The sequence below is a fragment of the Lepus europaeus genome, chromosome 1 (assembly GCF_033115175.1).
Source record: "Lepus europaeus isolate LE1 chromosome 1, mLepTim1.pri, whole genome shotgun sequence".
Classification (NCBI taxonomy): Eukaryota; Metazoa; Chordata; class Mammalia; order Lagomorpha; family Leporidae; genus Lepus; species Lepus europaeus.
In genome coordinates, this window is record NC_084827.1 from 15,943,714 (window position 1) to 15,969,997 (window position 26,284).

Sequence of the window (26,284 nt, forward strand, 5' to 3'; positions counted from 1 at the left end):
GAGCACCTGCTGTGTCCAGCACTGCTCTTGACACTGCCCGTCTGACCGATGGGAGTGCTGTGTGCCGTGGAATGGCAACAAGACGATGATGGGTGATTAATTTTGGACTGAGTGTACTTGTTTGTTAGGAAGGGAAGATCTGGCTGTGGTTGTGAAGGTGAGGGAGGTGAGATGCCACGCCAGGTCATTCCCTTGGCAGCTGTGATTTCTCCTCAGGAGTCATTAAGTCGGTCAGTGCGCATTGAGCTTTCGATACGAGGGCTCCTCAGATAACACTTGGCAAGCGCACATTTTCGAAAAAACTATGGATTTCAAACTTTTTGCACCAAGATACACTTCTAATTCTGTTTTTTCATGGACTTTTTGAAGTGTCCTCAGGTAGTTAGAGCGGAGGGTCCCAAGATGAATAAGAAAAGTTCTTGCTCTTTTTGAAGCTTTCTGCTTACTAAAACAGTTGAAAGAGGTTCATGGTTAATTCACACTAGATAGGAAGTGAACATCTCTCTCCTTGCCAGAAGCTGGTTTTTTTTTTTTTTTCTAAAGATTTATTTAATTTTTTGAAAGCGTTGAGAGAGAGTGAGACCTCTCCCTCCCACCTCCTCCATCCCCCCCACCCCCAAATCCACTGGTTTACTCTCCAAATGGCTGCAATGGCTGGAGCTGAAGCCAGGATCCAGGAGCTTCTTCTGGGTCTCTCACATGGGTACAGGGGACCAAGCACTTGAGCCATCCTCTGCTTCCCTCCCAAACGCACTAGCAGGGAGCTGGGTCAGAAGTGGAGCAGCAGGGACTTGAACTGGTGCCCACGTGGGATGCTTGGCACCATGGGCAGTGGCTTCACCTGCCTCACCACAGTGCTGGCCCCTGGAAGCTGTCGGCTCTGTGCCACACTCTTGGCTTTCCTTCCAGCTTGCTTGCAGTCCTTCGTCTGGCTCCTTTGCTGATTCCCACTAAGTGGTCTTGTCCAAGTACATGGCTTTAAAATCATTGTCAAGCTGCCTGTGACCCCCGTGGTATCTCAAGCCCCGGCCTTTCCCCAGAACTCCCGACTTTAATAGACAGCTGCCTACTTGAAATCCCCATGTGGAGGTTAATATCTCCCAAACAAACCTTCGTGTTCTCGCCCAGACTTCCTTCTCCTCTCCGTCTCTCCCAGGATGTGGCACAGGGAATCAAGCCCCAAGCCAGGGATTCACCCTTGTTTCCTTTGTCGCTGTAGTTAGGCTATTGCCTTGTCCATCAGCTGCATCTCTGAAGCATGTCTGAACTGTTCCTTTCGGGTCCGTCACTGCTGTGCCTCCAGTGCAGAAAGCTGTTGTCTTGAAACCACACCTGCTGTGGGAGTGTCTCAGCTGGCCCCGACTTGCACTCCTGTCCCCGATGCTGCGCTGCGCCTATGGAAGACCCTGTCTTTGGAGAAAGGTGGATGTCCCATTCACTTCCTGTCACATTGCTGTGATGGCTCTCCACCCATGGTTTCTAGGATGTAACTGAAATAGCTCCCTTGGCCCCTGAGACACCCGGTGACTGGTCCCTGTCTGCTCCCTCTCCAGCATCGGCTCATCTCATCACCTTCTCCACTCCTCCCCTCCTTAGCCACTGTGACTGTTATCTTTGCAGAAGGCAAGCTCCAGGGACCCTGTCCCTTGTCTGTTCTCAGCTGAGCCTCCTGCTCCCAGGATGATGCCTGCTTCCTAGTGAGTGCTTGTTAGTAAGCGTTGGTTGAGTTAGTTTAGGACAGATTCCAATATCCACTTTAAAAGTAGCCAGTTTTGCTCTTCTGGAATAGAATTCTACAAATTTAATTTAGGTGGAATGTATCGACTTTTTGCTTTGCAGATAATTATGATATGTAATTTGATAGGACAAAAATAGATATCTCAAACAGTTTAGAGGTTTTGTGTATGTAACACTAAATATGCAGCAAGACTAGGAGGAAGGCAAAAACAGTATAAAAGAAACCTAGATGCTAATGAGATTAAATGTGATAAGTAAATTGGTGTGAGAATACCTTTTGATACAAGTATCTTTAAAATTGGAATTTGTTCTAAAATATGGTTTGTAGGTAGGTGTTTTATGTGTACTGAGTTATAGAGGATGATAGTGAGGGAATAAAGATGAAACAATACAGGTGACACTTCAGTAATATTTATTATGCATTATATATTCTGGTAAATTCTTTATATAGCTCAGCTCATTTAGCCCTGAAAGCCCTTTGAGGAAAGGGCTGTTATCAACCCATGTCGCATAGAAGGAACTAGAGACTTGAGGTGATGATGAATTATTACACAGCTGGACTTGCATTCAAGTCTGTCTGGCTCCAGAGCAAATGCTGTCGACCACTCTGTTTTATTGTCGCTGGAATGAGGCCTTGCTTCATTCGTAGAAAGGATGTGGCTGAAGTTGGTTGGAGGGAGGAGCTGCCTTTTACTGGTGTTCTCTCTGAGCTCAGGAACCAGCCTTCCATCTGTGAGTAGCTCACTGTTGGTTCTTGTGGCTGTTTCTCACGTTAGCTCTCATTCAGCAGTGAGTTGAAGGAGTGTGAATGTTTTCCTTCTTGTGTTGGTTTCGTACACTGCTACTTTGAGGTTAGAGGCTTTCTGTGAATGGCCATGACAGTGATGGCCCGCAGGGCAGGACACTGATGTCGTGAGAAGCTCAGGTTCCACTTCCCATTCTAGGTTTGACGTGACGACTGGTGAACTCTTTGCAACACGCCCAGCCGAGACCAGCCTGGGCACTGAAAGCTCTTGGGAAGTCACTTGCATTTTGGAGTCAGGCTAGAATTGTGCTCTCTACACGATAGCCACCATCTGGCCAGTAAAAGTGCTTCCCAGCTCTTCAGTTGCACTAGCCATGTTTCTTGTCAGTAACTGTGCGTGGCTGGTGACTGCCATACTGGACCGTGCAGAGACGGCACACGTCTGTCACTGCAGAAGGTCCCACTGTGCAGCTGTAGTTAAGAGTATTGGCCGGCGCCGTGGCTCAACAGGCTAATCCTCTGCCTTGTGGCGCCGGCACACTGGGTTCTAGTCCCGGTTGGGGCGCCGGATTCTATCCCGGTTGCCCCCCTTCCAGGCCAGCTCTCTGCTGTGGCCAGGGAGTGCAGTGGAGGATGGCCCAAGTGCTTGGGCCCTGCACCCCATGGGAGACCAGGAGAAGCACCTGGCTCCTGGCTTCGGATCAGCGAGATGCGCCGGCCGCAGCGGCCATTGGAGGGTGAACCAACGGCAAAAAGGAAGACCTTTCTCTCTGTCTCTCTCTCACTATCCACTCTGCCTGTCAAAAAAAAAAAAAAAAAAAAAAAAAGAAAAAGAAAAGAATATACCAGTGGTTGGCATGACGAGCACTGCTGGTGTGGCTGAGGGTGTGGAGCCTGAAAACTGTGCATGTGTGTGCATTTGTGTGCGTGCGCGTGACCTGTTTCCTGCCCCTTCCATATCCCAACCGCGCTGGCATTATTGGTTAGTGGAAACTTCAGGGAGCGTTCCCCCGCGGTCTATTATCTTTCCCTCAGTCTTTGGCACAGCTTCCTGACCTACATGTTCTGGGTGTGCTGTAGGTTCTGACTGCCTAGACTCGAGCTCGCTCTAATTACCTGTGTGGCGCCATAAGCCTTGCAAGGACCTTTCTTCCTGATTGCACTGTTGTGTGGAAAAGACTTGGCAAGGCTAATAGGACAGGCTCTTGCGTACAACATGATTTCCTATGCCGACCTCACCCAAGAAAAGCACTAAGATTTGACACACGCGTTCGAATGAGCTTGCCTTTAGGTGAAGAACGCAATTAGACTATGATTGTATAAATTAACAATGATTTGTTCTTCTTGGAACTAAAAAAATATGTTGATAAAAGTTGAAAGCCTCGAAATTTATGTTCTCTTTGAGTTGTCTCATTTAGAGGTTTTAGTTAGTACTCAATAGATTTCTTATGATTTATAATTTAGATGTGCAGTGAAATAATTTTTCCAGCCTACAAAAATGCATTGATGAAAATGTCACTAGCCTTTTCTACATTTTTCAGTGTCAAGTAAATTATATATTAAATATGAGTTGAATGTTTAATATTTATTAAAATGCTTTCTTCCTCATAGGGCTCTTACTCATACCAGCCCTAGGCTACTCACATGTGTGAATATAGGGTAGTGTGTTTGAGGGGGCTGGGAGCCCCAGGATTGCTATATACAAGAACTAAGTTTTGTCACATGTATTTTTTTCTTAAGATGTATTTATTTATTTGAAAGGCAGAGTGACAGCGAGGAAGAGACAGAGAGAGATAGATCCTCCATCTGCTCGATCACTCCTCAAATGGGTACATTGGTCAGGACTGGGCCAAGCCAAGGCCAGAAGCCTGGAACTCCATCCAGGTCTCCCATGTGGGTGCAGGGACACAAGCACTTGGGCCATCTTCTGCTGCTTTCACAGGTGCATTAGTGGGAGCTGGATCAGAAGCAGAGCAGCCAGGACTCAAAGCTGTGCTCATATGGGAAGTCGGCGTCACAGGGGGCAGCTTAGTCCTCTGTGCCACATGGCCAGCCCCACATATATGGCTTTTAGAATGTAGTTTATAGCATAAGAAGAGGAGTTGCTCCAGTGGCTTCCTTGAGACTGTTTTTTTTTGCCAAACCTTGAACTTGATCCATGACTCGTTGCCGTAAGTATTTGCATGTAAAGCTCCTTGGGCAAAATAATGCTCAGTGTGGCACACAGCAGATTGTGATGCCACTGTAATAAATGAATGTCTGTAAAGAACTTGACTGTGTCCTCGCTACCTCACATTTGCTGCATTATCTCAGTTATGTCAGGTCTGCTTTTCAGCAGGTAAGTTCTTAGGCTGACATAAGGCGATGCCATCACACGTGCTTAGAAACCTAGCTTTTCATTAATGTCTTGCATCTTTTGATTTAAAAAAAAAAAACAGTGTTGAGTATTGATTTTTTTTTTTCCCTTTCCATCCTGATCTTTTGGTTTTTCTGTCTTTTGGTGAGGTCAGACCTCTCGTGTTAGCCTGTTCCTATTGCTGAAGGAATTGTGTCCTCAAATCAATATGAAAAACCCAGACAGGAAATTATATTAGGAGGCTATTTGTTGTTTTCCTAAGCCACTAGCAACCAGGTGGAAATGATGAATCTAGAAAAAAAGACAAATGGACTCACTGTTATTATTATCCCTCCAGCGCAAGTTTCTCTGAAAATTTCTTGTCATTGTGAAAAATAAGAAAGATTTGCCAATTTGCGTTAAGTATATCACTGAGATCACTAAGTATCTGGCAGCCTTACAAATTGCGGGAAACCAATTCGGGCAGGAAATAGCACAGCCCAAAGTAAACCGCCAGTTTGGGGAAGCAGACGCATCTATATGTTCCATGTATTTTTCTTCCAGAACCTGGCCCTTCTCATTATTTTTAAGCAGCTCTCTAAGGCTCATTTCGACATAATAACGCTGTGGGCAGAGTTCAGAGTAAACAAGCTGTGCTGGTGCCTCTGGCTGGGTGGCTGGGGGCGCGAGACGGGGAGGCAGTGGCAGTGTGCAGGTTTCCAACTTTTAACACGTGAAACTTTGTCCATGCCAGTGCCTCAACTCGGTACTTTCTTGGAGTGTGTGTTGTAATGGATCATTTGCGTGATAGGAAGAAATGTCTGCACCATGACATCAGAGGTACCACCTCGAGTTCTCCAGCCAGTGGATTCTGTTCTTAAGAAGAAATCCATACAGTTCACATGTGCTGGGTGATCAGGAACTCACATTGCTAGCTCTGTCAGCCAGCCAGTATTGGCCTGGCAGCCATCTCTTATACACATGTGTTTTATTTATTTATTTATTTTTTAAAATTTATTTTATTTTTATTTTTTATTTTTTTGACAGGCAGAGTGGACAGTGAGAGACAGAGACAGAGAGAAAGGTCTTCCTTTGCCATTGGTTCACCCTCCAATGGCCGCCGCGGTTGGCGTGCTGCGGCCGGCGCACCGCGCTGATCCGATGGCAGGAGCCAGGTGCTTCTCCTGGTCTCCCATGGGGTGCAGGGCCCAAGGACTTGGGCAATCCTCCACTGCACTCCCGGGCCACAGCAGAGAGCTGGCCTGGAAGAGGGGCAACCGGGACAGAATCCGGTGCCCCGACCGGGACTAGAACCCGGTGTGCCGGCGCCGCAAGGTGGAGGATAGCCTATTGAGCCACGGCGCCGGCCTTACTTATTTATTTTTTATTTATTTGAGACAGAGAGGGAGGGAGGGAGGAAGAAGAGAGGGAGGGGAGGGAGAGAGAGAGAGAGGGAGCGAGGGAGAGGAAGGGAGGGAGGGAGAGAGGGAGGGAGGGAGAGAGAGAGGGAGAGATCTCCTCTGTTGGTTCATTCTTCAAACGCCTGCCACAGCTGGGGCTGGGCCAGGCTGAAGCCAGGAGCTGATAATGTAGACTGGTTTCCCACATGGGTGGCAGGGACCCAACTTCTTGTGCTGCCTCCCTGGGTGTGCATTAGCAGGCCGCTGGAATTGGGAGGGGAAGCTGGGACTTGAACCCAAGGCACTCCAATATGGGATGTAGACATCCCAAAGAGCATCTTAACTTCTGTGCCAGAGAGCCCTCCTGGGCAGTGACTTATGGCTTCAAGGGACTATCAGTTTGTTCAGAGCATATTTAACAGTGCAGTGCACTGAGTCTGAATTACTACCCTTTTCCTGCTCTGTTAATATTTCTGAGGGAGTGCATGGTAGAATTTCAGAGGTCTGGAAAGTGCCGCTGGAGCCTGGGCAGGCAGGGGTGGAAGTGGCCTGGAGCCACACCTTCAGAGTAGGAGGGTGGCCGGGGTGTTGGTGCAGAAGGCAGTGCACGTGCCAGGTTAATTTAGAGAAAGGTTTTTTTTTTTTTTTTTTTTTTTTGACAGGCAGAGTGGACAGTGAGAGAGAGACAGGGAGAAAGGTCTTCCTTTGCCATTGGTTCACCCTCCAATGGCCACCGCGGTAGCGCGCTGCGGCCGGCGCACCGCGCTGTTCCGATGGCAGGAGCCAGGTGCTTCTCCTGGTCTCCCATGGGGTGCAGGGCCCAAGGACTTGGGCCATCCTCCACTGCACTCCCTGGCCACAGCAGAGAGCTGGCCTGGAAGAGGGGCAACCGGGACAGGATCGGTGCCCCGACCGGGACTAGAACCCGGTGTGCCGGCGCCGCAAGGCGGAGGATTAGCCTGTTGAGCCACGGCGCCGGCCTAGAGAAAGGTTTTAGCTAAGTCTAGTAGGTGCGTAGGTTGGGGAAGTTAAGGGTTCCGTTTTTTTTTTTTTTTTTAAGGATTTATATATTTATTTGAAAGTCAGAGTTACAGAGAGGGAGACACAGGGAGAGAGAGAGAGAGAGAGAGTTTTTCCATTCCCTCCCTAGATGGGCTCAGCGGCCAGGAATGAGACAGACTGAAGCCAGGAGCTAGGAGCTTCTTCCAGATCTCCCACATGGGTGGCAGGGGTCCAAGCACTTGGGCCATCTTCTCCTACTTTTCCCAGTCCATTAACAGGGAGCTGGATCAGATGTGGAGCATCTGAGACAAGAAGCGGTGCCCGTCTGGTGCTTTACCTGTTGTGCCACGACGCTGGCCCCTAGGGGTTTACATTTACCCTGGAAGACCTAGGTGGCTACTGAGCAGTTGCATCTGATTTTAGGATACAAGGTTACAAAGTTGCACTAATTGCTCCTTCAGATATACCTTGATATTAATAACCTTTTCATGGCTAGAAAGGAAGTGCTGATCTTCTCAATGATATGTTTATGTTCAACAAAGGAATCTGAATGCTAAGAATATATATTTTCTACTATGGTACTAAATAGAGCCATTTTCATTTTCAGTGAAAAAAATAAGCAGCTCATAAACATCTTATTTGTCCTAAACTGATCCTTTAGCAATACAGCAACCACAACTTCAGCCAAAGTTGCTCTCAGTACTTGAGGCACCATGGCGGTGTAGGGTGTACAAGATGACTGCTGGTCAGGCAAGTGGAATCGTGCAGGTGGGCTCTTCAAAGTGTAATGTAGAGGATGAGTGAAAGCCAGAGATGGTCTGGGGGGAAGTGGCAAAGGTAGAGCAGGCCTTGGGGGACTTGGTGACCAAGGCTGCGGGGCTGGGTAGCGCCAGCCCTGGCCCAGGCTCAGTCCCTTGCCCTTGGTCCAGGGCACTTCCCTGCATGCCACTGGATCCATCACTCTCGGTGCTGTATTGGTTTGTTTTAGAGAAACCAAAAATGTAAACTGGCTTCATTTCAAAGTCGAGAGAAGGACATCTAAAACCTTCTTGCTATGTAACAACTCCGTGACAATATTGTTTATTTTTCATGGCATTATGGGATGGCCAACTGGGAGTCAAGGAGAAGAGGGTGCCCCAGGAGAGGAAGGAGTTCTGGGGAGAGAAGCTTTGTGGGTTCTGCAGTGTCAGTAGTCACACCTTCCAGTGTTTTCTGTGACTAGAAACTTCTGCCCATTGCCTTCCTCTGTAGGGGTTAACCTGTGGCCTGGGCTGCGTCCTGTGAAATCCGCAGTGGCCCCTGCCCTCGCAGCCCCCGTAGCTTACTGTACCTTACCTTGCTTCAAGATGGGTCAGCCACTCCCTACTTGTGCCTAAGTGAGAGACAAAGCAGCAGCTAGTTTGGTGCCTTGTAAAATGTTGACTACGGCAGAACTCAGCTGGAAGCCAGCACGGGTGTTGCCCTAGCGGCTTCAGTGACGGTGGGGATAAAGAGAGAAGCCATGTTAATGAAACTTGCCATTTCATTTCAGGGTGAGTTGTGGGTTATCAGATTGTACTTTGTCGTAGAGCACTTGTTACTGGGCATAGCAATCAGGTAAATCATGGATATCACCAATGATACATATTACAAACCCAAAGATAAAACAACTGTAAAGTATACCTCTTATCCTTACGCGTCAAGATTTATGAGATGAAATAGCTGACAATGGTTATGTGAGAGGGTCTAATGGAATATAAAACTAGGATGTACAGTGCGCAGAACTACTGTTTTTGATTTAAACTTAATACAGCAGTGAAACAGACAGTTGGCAATATTTTTGCTTTTCTTGGAATGTAGCTTAACTTTGAGGGCATCATCTGGATGGCCCGTACCTTTTTCTTCAATCGCCCAAGGGAATTTCAAGTGTGTGTTTTTCCTGTTGCAAGCAGAGGTGTTCAGAATCAATCCAGTGACTTTTTGCAGGTGTCAACCAAACAGTAGCTTATTGTTGATGACGATGCTATTTCTCCTTGTACTTTTTTTTTCTTAAAGTCAGTCCTGACCCGGCTTCCCTTCACTGTTTCTTGTCTCTCAGGTTTATTCAGAGGTACTGATACAATGTACCGTATTAGGCCAACACATTGCTACTGGGGTACAATAAATGGTTTTCCTGTCCCCCTTTTAAACCTGCCGTGCCCCAGGGCTACTTGCCACTGTTGACAGCCATCTAGGTACTTGCAGTTCCCTGAAAAGCCTTGAGAACCCATGTGGATTATTATAGTAAGGATCTTCAACTTTTGTACAGAATTGCCATGGCATCTTAAGACATTCTGTTTCTGCTAGCCCCTGGTTCCCCTGAATGAGTGGTTAATTGAAATACGGGTTTTAATTAGCCAGCATCAAATGACTGGAGCTTGAAATTGCTGTCAGTTACAAGGTAGTCATGATAACTGGCTTGTTACTCTAGAGATAGGAGGTGGTTGGGATGTCTTCCTAGTTGTGTGGCTGTGAGGTGCACAGCCGCTGCTGGAAGCCAGCCCATCTGACCTCACCTTGTTGGAGGGACTGCTTTCCTCCTATGCGGTGTGTTGAGCGCTGTACCTCGGCCCCTGGCTTCAAGTGCCTCTCCTCTTTCTTTTGCATGTTGCTAGTCCACCCCCATTGTTGCTGTAGTGCTACATTCAGGGGAAGCCACAGAGCTTGCTGTGTATTTGACGAGCAGCCATAGAGCCTTACTCAGCGTTTACAACTTCTCCCATCCCTGGTGTCTGTGCCCTGATCTGGCCATCATCCTCTCTCTCCTGCCTTGCTCTAACCATCTCTCGCTCAGGGTCCCTGCCTTCAGCCTTACATTTGCCGATCTATTCTCACTGCAGTCCTAGTACTCTTTGCAAAGTGGGAAGCCAGTCACGTCATCCCTGTGTTGAGAATGCTGCTCCTCCACCTGCTGGCTCTCCTGTTCCTGCCCTCCCCTGCCCCATCCCACCTGCCTGACGTCTGGCCACCTCCTTCTCGTTGCTCAGACTCTACTCCCTGCCTGGGCTGGGTGCCCCTGCTCTGTGCACCCACAGATCAGAGTGCTTTCTCACAGTCCCTAGGTTGTCCACTGATAGGCAAAGTGGGACTGAAGACTGTCTTAGAGACTTGAAGAGGTTTCTCTTCCTTCAAGAGCTGTTTTCCCAGCCTCTTAGTGTGGACTTCCAAAACTGATAACTTTTTTTTTTTTTTTTTAAGATTTTGTTTATTTATTTGAGAGGTAGAGTTACAGACAGAGAAAGGGAGAGGCACAGAGAAAGGTCTTCCGTCTTCTGGTTCACTCCCCAAATGGCTGCAACAGCTGGAGCTGCGCCAATCCAAAGCCAAGAGCTAGGCACTGCTTCCGGGTCTCCCACATGGGTGCAGGGACCCAAGCACGTGGACCATCTTCCACTGCTTTCCCAGGTGCATTAGCAGGGAGCTGGATCAGAAGAGGAGCAGCTGGACACGAACCAGTGCCCATATGGGATGCAGTGAGAGTCTAGCCCACTGCACCACAGCGCTGGCCCCTGATAACCCTTTTGAATTCCCCATTTCTTGTATCACTAATACTGTTTAGCACTGACCCATGTTATAGTATAGATTTAATTGTCTGTGTTTCCTTGTCTGTTCTTCCAGCTGGGTTATAAACCTTTGGGAGAACAGAGTTTTTTTTTTTTTTTTTTTTTTTTGACAGGCAGAGTGGATAGTGAGAGAGACAGAGAGAAAGGTCTTCCTTTTTGCCATTGGTTCACCCTCCAATGGCCGCTGCGGCTGGCGCATCGCGCTGAACCGAAGCCAGGAGCCAGGTGCTTCTCCTGGTCTCCCATGCGGGTGCAGGGCCCAAGCACTTGGGCCATCCTCCACTGCCTTCCCGGGCCATAGCAGAGAGCTGGCCTGGAAGAGGGGCAACTGGGACAGGATTGGTGCCCCGACTGGGACTAGAACCCGGTGTGCCGGCGCCGCAAGGTGGAGGATTAGCCTGTTAAGCCACGGCGCTGACTGGGAGAACAGAGTTTTTTTTTTTTTTTTTAAAGATTTATTTATTTACTTGAAAGTCAGAGTTACACACACACATACACAGAGAGAGAGAGAGAGAGAGAGATTGAGAGAAAGAGATACCTTTCTTTCTTTTCTTTTTTTTTTTTTTTTTGACAGGCAGGGTGGATAGTGAGAGAGAGAGACAGACAGAGGGAAAGGTCTTCCTTTTTGCCGTTGGTTCACCCTCCAATGGCCACTGCGGCCGGCGCATCTCGCTGATCCGAAGCCAGGAGCCAGGTGCTTCTCCTGGTCTCCCACGCGGGTCCAGGGCCCAAGGACTTGGGCCATCCTCCACTGCCTTCCCGGGCCATAGCAGAGAGCTGGCCTGGAAGAGGGGCAACCAGGACAGAATCCAGTGCCCCAACCGGGACTAGAACCCGGTGTGCCGGCGCCGCAAGGCAGAGGATTAGCCTGTTAAGCCACGGCACCGGCCGAGAACAGAGTTTTTGATGCTGATCTTCTGTCCCCGTAGTCACAGCGACTGAAGGAGCTGAAGGAGATCTGCTAGTGGAATCTGATTCGTGTCAGTGCCCACCACAGCTGGAGACAAGCAAGGAGAGAGCCATTTCTCTTAGATGGGTTCCCATGGGCCTGGGTGTGAAGATGTGTGTGAGGGGTCAGGATGTTGCCCTTAACGATGCTTTGCCAGTTTCAGGTCTCAACCCCAGTGGACCCAAGGAAGCCTGATTGTGAGAGGCACTTTCTTGGCCACTACCTTGGGGAAGGGATGAGTGTGCAGAGGAGTGGTAGGGTACAGAAGAGGCCGTGGAGGTCTCTGGGCTGGAGACACGGTGTGCAAATCCATGTCTTGCCCCCAGTTATTAATTTAGTTTAAAAAGGAAATATCCATGTGGTCTTGCTGAGGTTTAGGGAGAGCTGAAGCAAGTTGGCTTTTCCTCCTCTGGGGTTCTTCCGCTCTCGGTCCTGTATCCTTCCTGCTTTTCTTGTCCACTGGGTGATGTGAATGTCACTTTAGTCCTTTGCCTCTGTAAGTTTTTTTTCTTTTGTTAAAGATTTATTAATTTATTTGAAAGGCAGAGTAACATAAAGAGAGAAGGGAGAGAGAGAGAGAGAGAGGGAGAGATATCAGTCTTCCATCTGCTGGTTCCCTCCCCAATGGCTGCAGTGAATTGAACCGAAGCCAGGTGCCAGGAGTTTCTTCCTGGTCTCCCACGTGGATGTAGGGCCCCAAGCACTTGGACCATGCTCTGCTGTTTTCCCAGGTGCATTATCAGTGAGCTGGATCGGAAGTGGAGCAGGCAGGACTTGAACGGGCACCCAGATGGGATGCTGGTGTTGTAGGACATGGCTTAATCTGCTGCTGCACACTGCTGGCCCCATGCCCTTGGAAGTTTGAAGTGCGGCAGGTTAAGGCCGTCTGGGCCTAGGGCTCCAACGCCCTGCTCCCTCGTACCGTAGGACCGCCTGCTTCCTTCCTGTTGTCCTCACTGTTATCTCCTGTGCAGCCACCCTCATGTTCATCTTAGCTTCTGACTTCCTGAAGGGTGGCTTTAATCACTTCCCCCAGCCCCTCCATGAGCTCTTTGCAGCCTGGGGCTCTGCATCTAGACTAGACTGTTTCATTTGTCTTCTGGTAGGAGTTGCAAGGAAGACTCACTGCTGGGTCTCCTGGACCAGTGTGGAGAGGCCTGGGGATGGCTTCTTCATGTTCAAGCACGCATGACTGTCTCAGTTTTCTCTAACTAAGACAAAAACCTCTAAGGATTTGGCTTTGCCCTTATGGACTTTTACTCAGTGCTTTCTGTTTTCACCTCATCCCTTGTGCTACAGACACAACGACACATACATCAGATTGGATTTGCCCTGCATTTTGTTTGACATGGAATTCATTTTTATGTGGTTAATATGCTCTTGATACAATGGTCATCTTGTGACTTTTCCTCCACCTTGTGGCACCAGCACACCGGGTTCTAGTCCTGGTCGGGGTGCTGGATTTTGTCCCGGTTGCCCCTCTTCCAGGCCAGCTCTCTGCTATGGCCCGGGAAGGCAGTGGAGGATGGCCCAAGTGCTTGGGCCCTGCACCTGCATGGGAGACCAGGAGAAGCACCTGGCTCCTGGCTTCGGATCAGCGCGGTGCGCCGGCTGTGGCAGCCATTGGAGGGTGAACCAACGGCAAAAAGGAAGACCTTTCTCTCTGTCTCTCTCTCTCTCACTATCCACTCTGCCTGTCAAAAAAAAAAAAAGGTGAAATATTGATTGCTGTGAGCCATTTTGAAGGGGGGGCTGAGGAATGATGGGAAATGATAGGAAAATCAGGATAGATTTGACTTAATTAAAAAAATTAGTAGAGCAGAGTTTAAGTTCAACAACCACTCATTCCTTTTCCCCAGAACATTTTTTATTGTGTGACCAGCTGGGCTATGGATTCTGAATCCTAACTTTATAATTATTTAAACAAATTGAAGGCATGATTATTTTAACAAAATGTACCCCCTCACCCCACCCCAACAACCCTCAGCTCATTCCTCTTGAAACTTGCCACAGTGACCAGGCCAGTCACCCCTGTTTTCTTTTTTGCCAGTAGGGAAAATGAGGCTGGCCAGCCAGCTTTTGTTTAATTCTGTGGGACAGGACACATACACGTAGGGCAGAATATGTTCCCTTAATTGTTCTAAATAGCATGCTGACTGCTTGGGGAATCTTATGGGATCAAGCCTGTAAACTGCTTTTGTGTGTCGTCTTTAAAACTTTTTTGAAATTGTGGCTTTAATATTCAATCTCAGAAACTTCTTTGAGTATTACAAGATTATGGGAAATTATAATGCTTTTTTTCATGATTATTCTTTGACCTTTGATATATATTATTAGTTTTTTAATAAAAAACTTTTAAGAAAAACATGGAATGTATAATTAAAAATATTTTCTAATAGATTCTGATAAACATGCAAATGAGAAATTATTTCCTCTAATTCATTTTTTCCTGTCCTGTTAACATTCTCCCTCTGCAAACACAAGCATTGTTTCATAAACCCTGTATATCTTTTTGCAAAAAAATGACATTTGTAAAAATGAAAAAGTAAACAGTGATTTCTTTTTTTCCATTGGTCATTTTTTTACGCATTGTGATTTATGGGGCTCTGGAACTATTTAAGACCATGTTATATTGTGATTGAGAACCATTCTCTTCTCTCTGTCAAGCAAAATCCTTGTAGTTGGACCTCACCGAGAGCTCCTTAGAGCCCGTTTCTGTTGTGCCTCTGTGGGGTGACGGCCAGATGCCAAGGCCAGCTGAAGTCACTCGGCTTCACCTGCAGAGATGGGTGTGATTGTGCATCCAGAGGAAGTGGACCCCAGTACTTCAGATGGGAAACGGACTGGTGTTAGCTGAGTCACCTCTGGGTAGGGAGATGTGTGTGTATGGGGGTGGGGGGAGGGTGTTCAGTGTTCAGAGAAGTTAATAGCTGTGTGGACATGGGTCCGTTGACCTATTTTCCTCCAGGATTACAGGGAGAGACTAACGCCAGTCTCACAGTTTTGTCATAGAGACCAGGTGAGATGCTGTGTGAGTGCGGAAACACAGTAGGTGATCCCTTTCTTCCTTTCTTGTTTAACATGGCGACGGGGGCCGTGACTTCACTCTGCTATGGGACATTGGTGTCCCAGATGGAGGCTTCAGCTGCTGTGCCACATGCCCAAGGGGCAGAGACACAGAGAGTGCTCATGTCTGCCGCGTCACGCCAAAAATGCCTGCAGCATCCGGGTGAGGGCAAGGCTGGAGTCAGGAGGAAGGAACTCAATCCAGGTCTCTTACCTGGATGGCAGGGACCCAAATACCTGAGCTATCACCTGTTGCCTCTCAGGGTGTGTACTGGCAGGAAACTGGAGTCAGGAACCAGAGCTGGGACTTGAACCCAGGTACTGTGGGATGTGGGCATCTGAACTGCTAAACACCTAGCCCAGGCACTTCGTTTTTAAAATATTTGGTACTAAAGCTTCTATGGAGCTGTCTACATGAATAAAATGTGCCCTTAGATAAGCGATCTACAGTGGTTTTTCTTTTTTCTTCAAAATGTTGTAGGGACTAGTAGTTTCTGAGTGGATGAAACAGCAGGGGGCACCTGCTCTGGGATGTTCATTCATGCAAAATTTAGTCCTCTTGAAAAATGCACAAAGATCATAGCCAAAAGGTATTCATCATACAATCTAGCCACAAGAAATCTTGAATGAATTCATCATCAGATAGCTTAAATAAAAGAGTTATTTCCTGACACTCTATCACCAGAGTAATGCTTTAGGTCATTTACCATTATTATATGTACATTTTTCTTTTTCCTATGATTGCCAACTCTGGTGAAAAATGGGATGCTTCAGATTAATGTTTTGGGGAGGCTGATACGATCTACTTGACCCTGATTGAACACAGAAAGTAGCAGTGGGTGGTCCTCACCAGCATCTGATTGTTACTAGATTTCCTCAGAGGCGGTAATAGCTAAATCACTGTGTTTATTTCTCTCGAGTTATCCTGCAACCAGCAGAGTTGTGCTCGGGACTTTGGCTTCGGGCTGGATCGGTATGTCTCTCCAAGTGTGAATGGAAGTCTCTTACGAGACCTGGGAGAGGATGCAGGGTTTTGTGGGAAGTTCTCCTGGTTGTCCCTATGAGTCCCCCGGCTCCTGCTCATGACCCAGGAGGTTGCTCACAGACATCTATGAAATAAATGCTCATGGGGCGGGTCTTGTGTGAGACGCCACATCCTGCGTTGGAGTGCCTCGTTCAAGTGCTGGCTGCTCCATGCTTCTCATCCAGGTTCTGCTGATGAGCTTGGGAGGCAGTGGATGATGGCTCAAGGACTTGGGCCCCTGCCACCCCCATGGGGGATCCAGATGGAGTTCCTGGCTCCTGGCTTTGGCCTGTCCTGGCTGTTGCTTGCATTTGGGGAGTGAACCAGTGGGTGGAACATATCTCTCCTCTCCCCTCCCCCCCATCCCCTGCTTGGACTGTGACACCTGCCTTTCAAATAAATCAGTAAAATCTTATAATGAAATAAGTGTTCACCCAGCTGTAGGATTTGGCAGAAGGGGCACAGCTATGATGGCTCCTGAAGCCGTGACTTGGTCTTCAGCCCTGCCCTCTCCCGTGTGTGTGACATCCAAGAGTGATGGGCTGCATCCTAAAACCTCTGCTCCTTCTCAGCCAGTTTCCCTCACTCTGAGTTCTACTGACTCAGAGCGATCTTCCCAAAGAAAGAGTGAGCATGGCTGTTAATGTTTTAGACTGATTCCTCGGGCTCATAATGGGTTTCTGGGTTTCTGGCGTTTCGCTTTCTGTTGATGAGTGGGCAGTGAGCTTTGGCACCACTCAGGGCTGCAAGTGCCGCCTGTGGTTTGTAGTCAAGGTTGACGTCTCTCTTTAGGCATGTTCTGTATGCCTCGTGAGAGGCCTGAAATGCCAATTTTGGATTCAGATGTTGTCTCTTTTGTCCCAGTTGAAACAAACATATACACACAGAGACATGAATGTGTGCGTATGTGTGTGTATTTGTTATGAAATTAACATGTGCTGTGGTCTGAATATATTTTGTTTATTTGAAAGAGTTACAGAGAGAAGGAGAGACAGATCTTCTATTTGCTGGTTCACTCTCCAAATGACTGCAACAGCTGGGGCTGGGCTGGGCCAGGCCGAAGCCAGGAGCTTCATTCGGGTCTCCCATGTGGGTGCAGTGGCCCAAGCACGTGGACCATCCTCCTCTGCTTTCCCAGGCACATTATCAGGGAGCTGAGTCTGAAGTGGAACAGCTGGGACTGGAACTGGCGCCCATATGGGATGCTGGTGTCGCAGGCAGCGGCTTAACCCGCTCCACCACAACACCCCGTCCGCCAAGTTTTATGTTAATGGTGTTAAGAGGGGGGCACCTTTAATCTAATTGTGGCACTGAGAGGCAGACCTTTGGTGGTGTGAGTGGAGCCGCTGCCATTGACAAGCTCGCTGGCTTTATAAGGAGAGGAAGAGAGGCCACGCACAGATTCAGACGGTCACATACACACTCCGTCTCTTGGCTTGTGAAGGCCTGGGCTGCCAGCAGGAACGCAGTCACCAGAGGGCCAGGAATGGTCCTGCCCAGTCTGTGGCCTCCAGAATCATGAACCAAGATAAACCTCTGTCTTCATAGTCTTCCTCAGACGTTTCATTGTAGCGACCACAAGCTGAGGAGCACACATCCCAGCCGCAGAACTGTCCGTGTAGACAGATTTCTATTTGTTTATTTCATCTGTTTGAAAGGTAGAGCAACAGAGTCAGAGCGAGAAAGAGAGAGAGAGAGAGAGAGAGAGAGGTCTTTGATCTGCTGGTTCACTCCCCAAGTGCCTGCTACAGCAGGGTATGCGCCAGGCCAAAGCCAGGGCCTTGAACTTTATATGAGTCTCCCTTATGGGTGACAGGGACCCAAGGAGCTGAGCCATCATCTGGTGCCTCCCAGGGTGCATTAGCAAGAAGCTGGCTCAGAAGCAGAGAAGCCAGGAGTTGATCCCGTTCAGTCCATTATGGGAGATGGGTGTCCCAAGTGGTGGCTTACACACCTGCGGCACAGCACCTGCCCCTTGTGTAGACATTTTAAATTTGTTGGTCACCAAAGTTTCAGTGCAGTACAGGAAAGCTTTTTTCTTGATGGCTGCTTGGCCCAGGGCTGTACGGCAGGAGATTTGGATGAAGGGGTTGTAATCACGCACTTTTATAGTAGTTTATACAATTTCCATCGGTTTCCCTTTATCCATTTTTCTAAGTGTGATAGTGGGTTATCTTTGTTTTGTTTTGCTTTTCTGTACTTCCACAGTATTATTTATTGTTCTCCCTACACTACTGGCTTCCTCCCCACCTGACCCTAATTCAACTTTAAGTGGGAGGAAGAACTTAGTAATTTACATGGTACTAAGGGGTCAGTGTGGCCCACTGCTGGGACCCGCCAGGGCTCAGTCACCGTGGTTTTTCTTACCTATAAGATTAGGTAGTATTTACCTCAAGACTCACCTGATGCCCGTAATGCTCTTTAACAAACAGAGGCTGAATCAGCTTGTTATTGGACGGCTGATTGGAACAGCTTCCACCTCAACCTCGTGACCAGGAAGCCATTTAACATCGGATACGTTTCTTTATTTCTCTGGGCCTTAGTGTTCTTCGCTGTCAAATACTGGAGTCCTTTGACAGATTGTGAGCTATCTAGAGGAGAATCATTTTCATTCATCTTTGGATCCCAGCACTACCACTTGGGTGAAACCTTTTTTTTTTTTTTTTTTAGTGAGGGATGGTGTGCAGCTCTGTGTGTTTACCGCCCAAGTCATAAATGCACAGCTAAGCGTGGTAACATAGGTGAGCTGGTTTATGTCAGCGAGTATTCACAAATGGCAATTGTCATCATGGAAATCTGTCCCCAAGCATTCTGTTATGCACCTTTGTCTCTAAATAGTCACTCCTACACAATGTGTGTGGGTATGTCTAGAGCTAAGGTTTTAAAAATTTAAAAATTATATAAAAATACATGAAAATGAGCAAGGTACAAGAATATACATTTTAAAATATCTGTTGCTTTAAAATAATTTATGTTTCACTGTTTGGATAGGACTTGGCCAACAGAACAACGCTGTTGGCAGCCTCTAGGTTTAAAAAAGCCACTCCAGAAAATTAGGGGGAAAAAATAGTAATTAAAGGGGCCCTGTGAAGGTTGGTAGGGCTAAATTTAACACACCAGCTGTGTTTTGGTTTGTAGGGAGATGTGTGTCTGCCCTGTGGTGAGCCAGCGGTGTGTTACAGTGGAGATGGAGACACTTCTAAAACGCGGCCTCGGGAAGTGGCTGCTCACCTGCTGCGGGCCCTGCCACCCTGCAGGAACCTTGCTGGTGTCCGGGGCAGTGTAGAGCTGGCAGGTGCAATGCGTTAGGCTTTCTGGCTTGGCTGTGCTCTCTTTCCGAAGGGCTCTGCAAGAATGTTGGACAGCGTTCTGGGCCTGAGATACAGTGTTTTAGTGCCTGTAAGATGCCAGTCATTGTGAGGCGCACCACTGTTTATGTGCTACTGAAGCCTAAACCTCGACAGGTGAGCTGTGTATGAGAAATGCTTTCTTGTCAGTTACAATGTTCATTTTGTATTTATGGGAAGACTAGAGAGAGAAAGGAAAATTTAAGTGAAATGAATTGGTCATGATATTCCTGAAACTCCCACTCGGAGACCATGTCTTCTGACTCCGTCTCTGACTGAGCGTTGTCCACGCCAGCGTTTTGCACACAGGACTCTGTTTATACCATTGCAAGTGCTGGTGGTGTGGCGTTTCCTAAAGATTGTTTTCCTGTCGACTCTGGAGTTTTCTCCTAAGCTGTTGACACACTCTTTCCACGTGTTTTGATGCTCCTGCTTTCTTGATCGTAGACAATGTCATGAATTATGCTAAGACTGCTACCTGACCCATCGTGACAGTGAGAGGCCATTGCTATCAGAGACACTAAAAACATGAATAAGTTTGCACATTTTTTTTTAAAGGTTTATTTATTTATTTGAAAGTCAGAGTTAGCACAGAGAGCGAAGGAGAGGCAGAGAGTCTTCCATCTGCTGATTCACTCCCTAATTGGCTGCAACAGCCAGAGCTGCACCTATCTGAAGCCAGGAGCTTCCTCCGGGTCTCCCATGCGGGAGCAGGGGCCCAAAGACTTGGGCCATATTCCACTGCTTTCCCAGGCTAGCAGAGAGTGGGATTGGAAGAGAAGCAGCCGGGACTCGAACTGGCACCCATATGGAATGCCGGCACTGCATTGTAGGTATCTCTTATTGATTATTGATAAATATGCATCTTAACATCACTGGAGTAAGGCAGTAGCATACTAGCCATAAAAGGGACCTTGACCAGGAAGTCCCTGTCCAGAGGTTGACAGTGGAGGTGTGGAATATTTTATATACATATATGTATATTATATGTATATATATGTGTCATCTAAATGGTTAATACCACAATTGAAGATACTGTTTCACATTCAGATACTGTTGTTGTCTAATTGTTTTATTGTACAATTTTTTTTTCATGGGGAATCTTTTTTAAAAGATTTATTTATTTATTTGAAGGTCAGAGTTACAGAGAGAGAAGGAGAGACAGATCTTCCATCTGCTGGTTCACTCCCTAAGTGGCTGCAATGGCCAGGCCAAAGCCCGGAGCCAGGAGCTGGGAGTTTTGACAAGGTCTGCCATGTAGGGGGCCTAGGCACTTGAGCCCTGTTCCGCTGCTTGTCCCAGACCAATAGCAGGGAATTGGATGGGAAGTGGAGCAGCCAGGACAGGAATCAGCACTGATAGGGGATGCCTGTGTCACTGTCATTGGCTTTACCTGCTATGCCACCATGCTGGTCCCTAGGATTCTTTTTCATGGAGAATATTTTTAAAGCAGTTATTTGTCTTAATTTATTTGAAGGCAGAGAGACATAGAGGCAGAGGGGTGTTGTATCTGCTGGTTGGTTCACTCCCCAAATGCCTGCAACAGCCAGGGCTGGACGTGCTAAAGCCAGGAGCCCAGAACCCCATCTGGTCTCTCCCACGTGGGTGGCCTGGGCCTAAGTACTTGGGCCATTACCTGCTGCCTCCAAGGGTGCACATCAACTAGACGCTGGAACTGGGGCTTGAGCCCAGGCACTCTGATAACGAGGCGTGAGCTTCTGGAGTGGTGACGTAACTGCTGCACCACACACCCACCCTTCAGGGGGACGTTCATGGAGCGTTTCAGTGGAACGGAACAGCCCTGTTCCGTCTGTCTGTCCTGTGGAAACATCAGACAGCCGGTGTGTAGCTTATGAGGGATGTGCAGATGAGTGAGGCTTGCTGCCCTCAAGGTGTTAGAAACAGGAATAAACCCAATGACAAGACTGCAGCATAGTCTTGTGGGTCTTATCATGATAAAGCGTGCTTTGCATTCTTAATTAAGTAAGTCTTTCTAAATTGTTTTTTTTTTTTTTTTTTAAAAAACATAATAGAGCATGTAAAAAGAACTGAAAATCTAAGTAGGATAAAATTCTCGGGCACTGTTTACCATGAATTTATTAAGCATAATTAAAATTACCTTCAGTGAATTAAGAAAAAAAAGTGTAAAGAAATACGATAACTACGTGTGTTGGATCCTGGATGGGATCAGAGTCAGATTTATTTTTCCCTTTCAAATACATATATGGATAATTGGTGATTTAGCATAATGCCTGTGGATTATAGTGCAGCATTGTCTGGCTAATTTCCTTATTTTGGTTGTGGTACCATACACATAACAGATTGTGTTTGGGTACTCACAGTGGAATATTTAGTGCTAAAAGACATCTATTATGTTTCAGAAGAAAATGTGTGTGTGTGTGTGTGTACAAGGATTCATAGAATGTGGAAAATGGAATGAAAAGTTAAGTTTGGTGCAAAAAAGTTTGAAATTTATGCATACAAATGGTCTTCAAAAAGTTAATGGAAAATACATATTAACAACCTGTGCACAGATTTCACCATGTTTTGCACCAACATAAACTTATCTTTTTTCTTTTGCTTTTAATTTAAATTAGTTTTAAGCAGATTCAGTGTGCTTTGTAGATACAAGTCTAAGAACATAATGATATTCCCTTCTTCCTTCCCTCCCCTCACTCCCTCCCACCTTCTTTCCCTCTCCCTTTCTTCTTGTTTTTCTAGTTTTTCAGATAATGTGTTTTAAATTTATATTGCAGTAAAGGCCTAATACTTTGCTGAATAAGGAGTTTAACAAGTAAAAAGCAAAGGCACCCTAGTTTAGTGGCAATACTGACAATGATTACAAACAATAGTTGGAAAAAAAATGACCACTTCACCCATATACAGTAAATTTTAAAGTAATCAAAGATCATTGAAATTATAGTATTATGACATTTTTAACCATTGGTTGTATAGAAGTATAAAATAAAGTTTTACAAAACGACATTTGCAGCAATTGTGATACACAGGCATTTCTTTCTGTTTTTGTTTTGTTTTTAAATTTTATCTCTCACATGTAAGGGAGAACATGCGGTATTTCTAAACTTATCTTTTTTTTAACAGATTTATTTATTTATTTGAAAGGTGGAGTTACAGAGAGCCAGAAGCAGAGAGAGAGAAGGAGAGAGAGGGAGAGAGAGAGAGAGGTCTTCCATCTGCTGATTCACTCCCCAGATGGCCACAATGGCCAGGGCTGGACCCATCCAAAGCCAGGAGCTTCTTCTGGGTCCCTCATGCCCAGTGCAGGGGCTTAAGGATTTGGACCATTTTCCACTGCTTTCCCAGGCCGTAGCAGAGAGCTAGATCACAAGTGGCGTGCTGGGACTTGAACCCACGTCCATATAGGATGCTGGCACTGCTGGTGGCAGCTTTGCCTGCTGTGCCACAGCGCTGAGCCCTATAAGTTTATCTTAATTCCACTTTTCCATGAGCTTTCTAAAGTGCTCTTGCACTCATGTTTATTTAAGTGCAGAAGGAATGGTCAGATACATCTGGCAATAAGTAAAGAGAACACGTGGAGGTTTTTTTTTTTTTTTTTTTCATATGCTTGCAACTTTCCTGTAAGTCTGAAATGATTTCAATATAAAGGTTTTATGGCGTGAAGAAGCTATTGCCAAAGCATCAGGTGTCCAGTACTTTAAATCAGCACATGTTTCCTGTGACTTAAGAGCAGATATGCTGCTCAGCTTTGTCAGTTTCACAGCTGTTTTTTAGACATGGATTAAAATTTTTGTTGCTTTGTAGTCACTGAAGGTTACATTCCGCCCCCGCCCCTGCTGCTGTTTCCCCAGCCCAGTGCCAGCCTCTTGGCAGATACAAATTGCTTTCTTTTTCTCCTGGGTTTATGCCCCCAAAGTTGCTGTGGTCTGCACTAAGTCCTTGTTCCCTAAGTGACTGTCTGAGTAGGTATCTCTTATTGAATTCAGAACCCCTGCCTGGGGCTTTTGGGATTTCTGTATCTTTCTTTTCTTCCTTTTAACATCTGTTCTCCGAAGATTAAAGATTTTCTTTTTGCTTGCATTAGTTGAGATAGTATTTTCATACTATAATCAATTCATTTGCTATTTTAAATTTATAATCACAGTTTTCTTCTACCTATAATTTGTATTTGAACAAAATATCCCAACACAGTTTATAACTGTGAGGGTTGATTTTTGCTTGAGGGCATACCACACTTCAGTCTTTTTTTAACGATTTATTTATTTGAAAGTCAGAGTTACACAAAGAGAGAAGGAGAGGCAGAGAAAGAGAGAGGTCTTCCATCTGATGGTTCACTCCCTAGTTGGCCGTAACGGCCGGAGCTGTGCCAATATGAAGCCAGGAGCCAGGAGCTTCTTCCGGGTCTCCCATGGGGGTGTAGGGACCCAAGGACTTGGGCCATCTTCCACTGCTTTCCCAGGCCATAGCAGGGAGCTGGATCGGAAGTGGAGCAGCCAGGACTCAAACTGATGCTCAACGGATGCTGGTCTCACAGGCAGTGGCTTAACCGACCGTACCACCACACCAGCTCCGCATGTATGTTCTTAAGTGTAGCATCTTTACTATAATCTGTCATCATCTAACATATGATCTATGCTCTTTTATACATTGTCATATCTCAGCAACCCTCGGGAACCGAGGTTCTGGGGGGTTCAGTGGCTGACTTTAAACCACAGGTGAATGAGAGGGCAGGAGACCTTAGTGGTGCTTGAGCAGCGTTCTCCGGAGCAGGGTATGACTTACTGTTAACTACTGTGTCATCTTCTAACATGGTTTCGTCCACTGCTGCTGGGACTGTAAAATTGGGGAAAGTAAATATGTGCACACGCGTGCACGTGTGTGTGTGTGTGGCTAAAATTAAATCATGTTATTAGTCTCATGTGATCTCATTTGAAACAACAGTATTTGGAAATGGGAACGATTTTGTCCTATATACTGACATATCCAGAATTTCATTTAATAATGGAAGGAAAATGTGTAGTTACTAAATAATGTGTCTTGATAAAGATTTTTTAAGAGATATGTTGTTGAACAAAGTAACTCTTTTCTCAGCCACTGCACATCAGTTTATGTAAGTCATTTGTTACTTAAACCTGTGAAAACAAGTTTGTTTTTTTGGAGTAAAAAGTAAGCATTTGTAAGTGTTACGTGGAATCAGTTGTTTTTGTATTGATGTAATTGTTTTTAAGTGTTCATTGTCTTCATTGCAATATGAAATTCGTTAAAACTTCCATGTTCTATAAAAAAATAAATAAACCACAGGTGAAAATGCTTAGGTTTAAGTTTTGGTCTTTGCTTCAAACCCATGTGTTCCACTGGATCAGCGTTGGCATTCTGTTCTTGGAGTCGTGTTTTTGACTTTGTGTTACAAAGGAAACCAATTATAATGATGCTTTCAAAGTACTAAACAAGCCTTAAATTTGTAATACACACTTACTTGTTAGCGCAGTAAGTCGGAAGATCTGGTGTTGGGTGTGCTAACTACTGCCACTTCATGGTGGTAAGCATGAATATTTGGAGATGCCTGAAACTGTTATAGTGTGTTATGAAATGTCTTGATTTCTACTGGTGACAAATCACAGGTACTGCAGCTTGTACTCCTTGGCTTTAGGCTGTCATTCATAATTAAAGGAAATTCTCACTTTATTTACAAGTTCGTGAAAATAAAGGTGCATTTATTTTCCCTATCCCGGTTTGCAGATCCCTTGGATTTCCAGGTTAAGAACTACGGCATTGTCTCTCATGCCTATATATTTTCATGCCACCTGCTGGATCTGGCACAGATTAGGCACTTAATATTTGGGATTGGTGCTGCGGGGCAGAAGGTTAAACCACTGCTTGTGATGGTGGCATCCCGTATCCGAGTGCCATCTTGAGTCCTAGCTGCTGTGTTCTGATCCATTTCCCTGCTAATGCTCCTGGAAAGCCAGTAGAAGATGGCCCAAGTACTTGAGCCCCTGCGCTCCATGTAAAAGAACTGGGTGGAGTTCATGTCTCCTCGCTTCAGCCTGGCGCAGCTCTAACCATTGCAACCGTTTTGAGGAGTGAACCAGCAGACAGGAGAATCCCTCCCTCCCTCCTTCCCTCCCTCTCTCTCTCTCTCTCTCTCTGTGTTTGTGTGTGTGTACGTGTATGTCACCATTCTGGCTTTCAAATAAAAAGATAAATCTTTGAACACAAAATGAAAGTTTACGAAATTACAGCATGAAAAGCTGTATGTTAATGATAGATAGGAGGGCTCATTTAAAATAGGAAGAATAATTCAGGCCTATGTTTGTTGTGAGATTCTTGAGGGTAAACATTAAAACTCAGCTCAGTGCAAAGTGTTGAGAACCTACAATTTTATTTATTTATTTTTTAAAAAGATTTATTTATTTATTTGACAGGTGGAGTTACAGACAGTGAGGGAGAAAGACAGAAAGAAAGGGCTTCCTTCCATTGGTTCACTCCCCAAATGGCCACCATGGCCGGCGCTACACTGATCTGAAGCCAGGAGCCAGGTGCTTCTTCCTGGTCTCCCATGCAGGTGCAGGGCCCAAGCGCTTGGGCCATCCTCCACTGCCCGCTTGGGCCATCCTCCACTGCCCTCCCGGGCCACAGCAGAGAACTGGCCTGGAAGAGGAGCAACTGGGACAGAATCTGGTGCCTCGACCGGGACTAGAACCCGGTGTGCCGGTGCCGCAGGTGGAGGATTAGCCTATTGAGCCACGACGCCGGCCTGTTTCACTCCCTAAAATGGCTGCAACAGCTGGAGATGGGTCAGTCTGAAGCCAGGAGCCACAAACTTCATCCGGGTCTCCCTGGATACACGGGCCCAAGGACTTGTGCCATCCTCTGTTGCTTTCCCTGGTATATTAGCAGGGAGCTGGATTGGAAGTGGGGCAGCTGGTACTTGAAGTGGCACCCATATGGGACGCCGGTGCTGTAGTTCACAGCTTTACCCACTATGCCACAATGCCAACCCCAGTCCTCCAGAACTCTTCTTTGTAAAGTACCAGCCTCATTTATTTCTTAGTAGTAACAGAAGTCTAATAACAGTACCTCTTTTGTTTCACTACTTCTTTTGTAGTGACTCTTTCC

At 46.5% G+C, this 26,284-nt stretch overlaps 1 protein-coding gene across 1 annotated transcript in view; it reads left to right on the forward strand.

The window, feature by feature from the left end:
* Positions 1-26,284, forward strand: part of CHCHD3 (coiled-coil-helix-coiled-coil-helix domain containing 3) — a 282,290-nt gene that overhangs the window by 11,946 nt on the left and 244,060 nt on the right. The gene's annotated exons all lie outside the window — the stretch shown is intronic.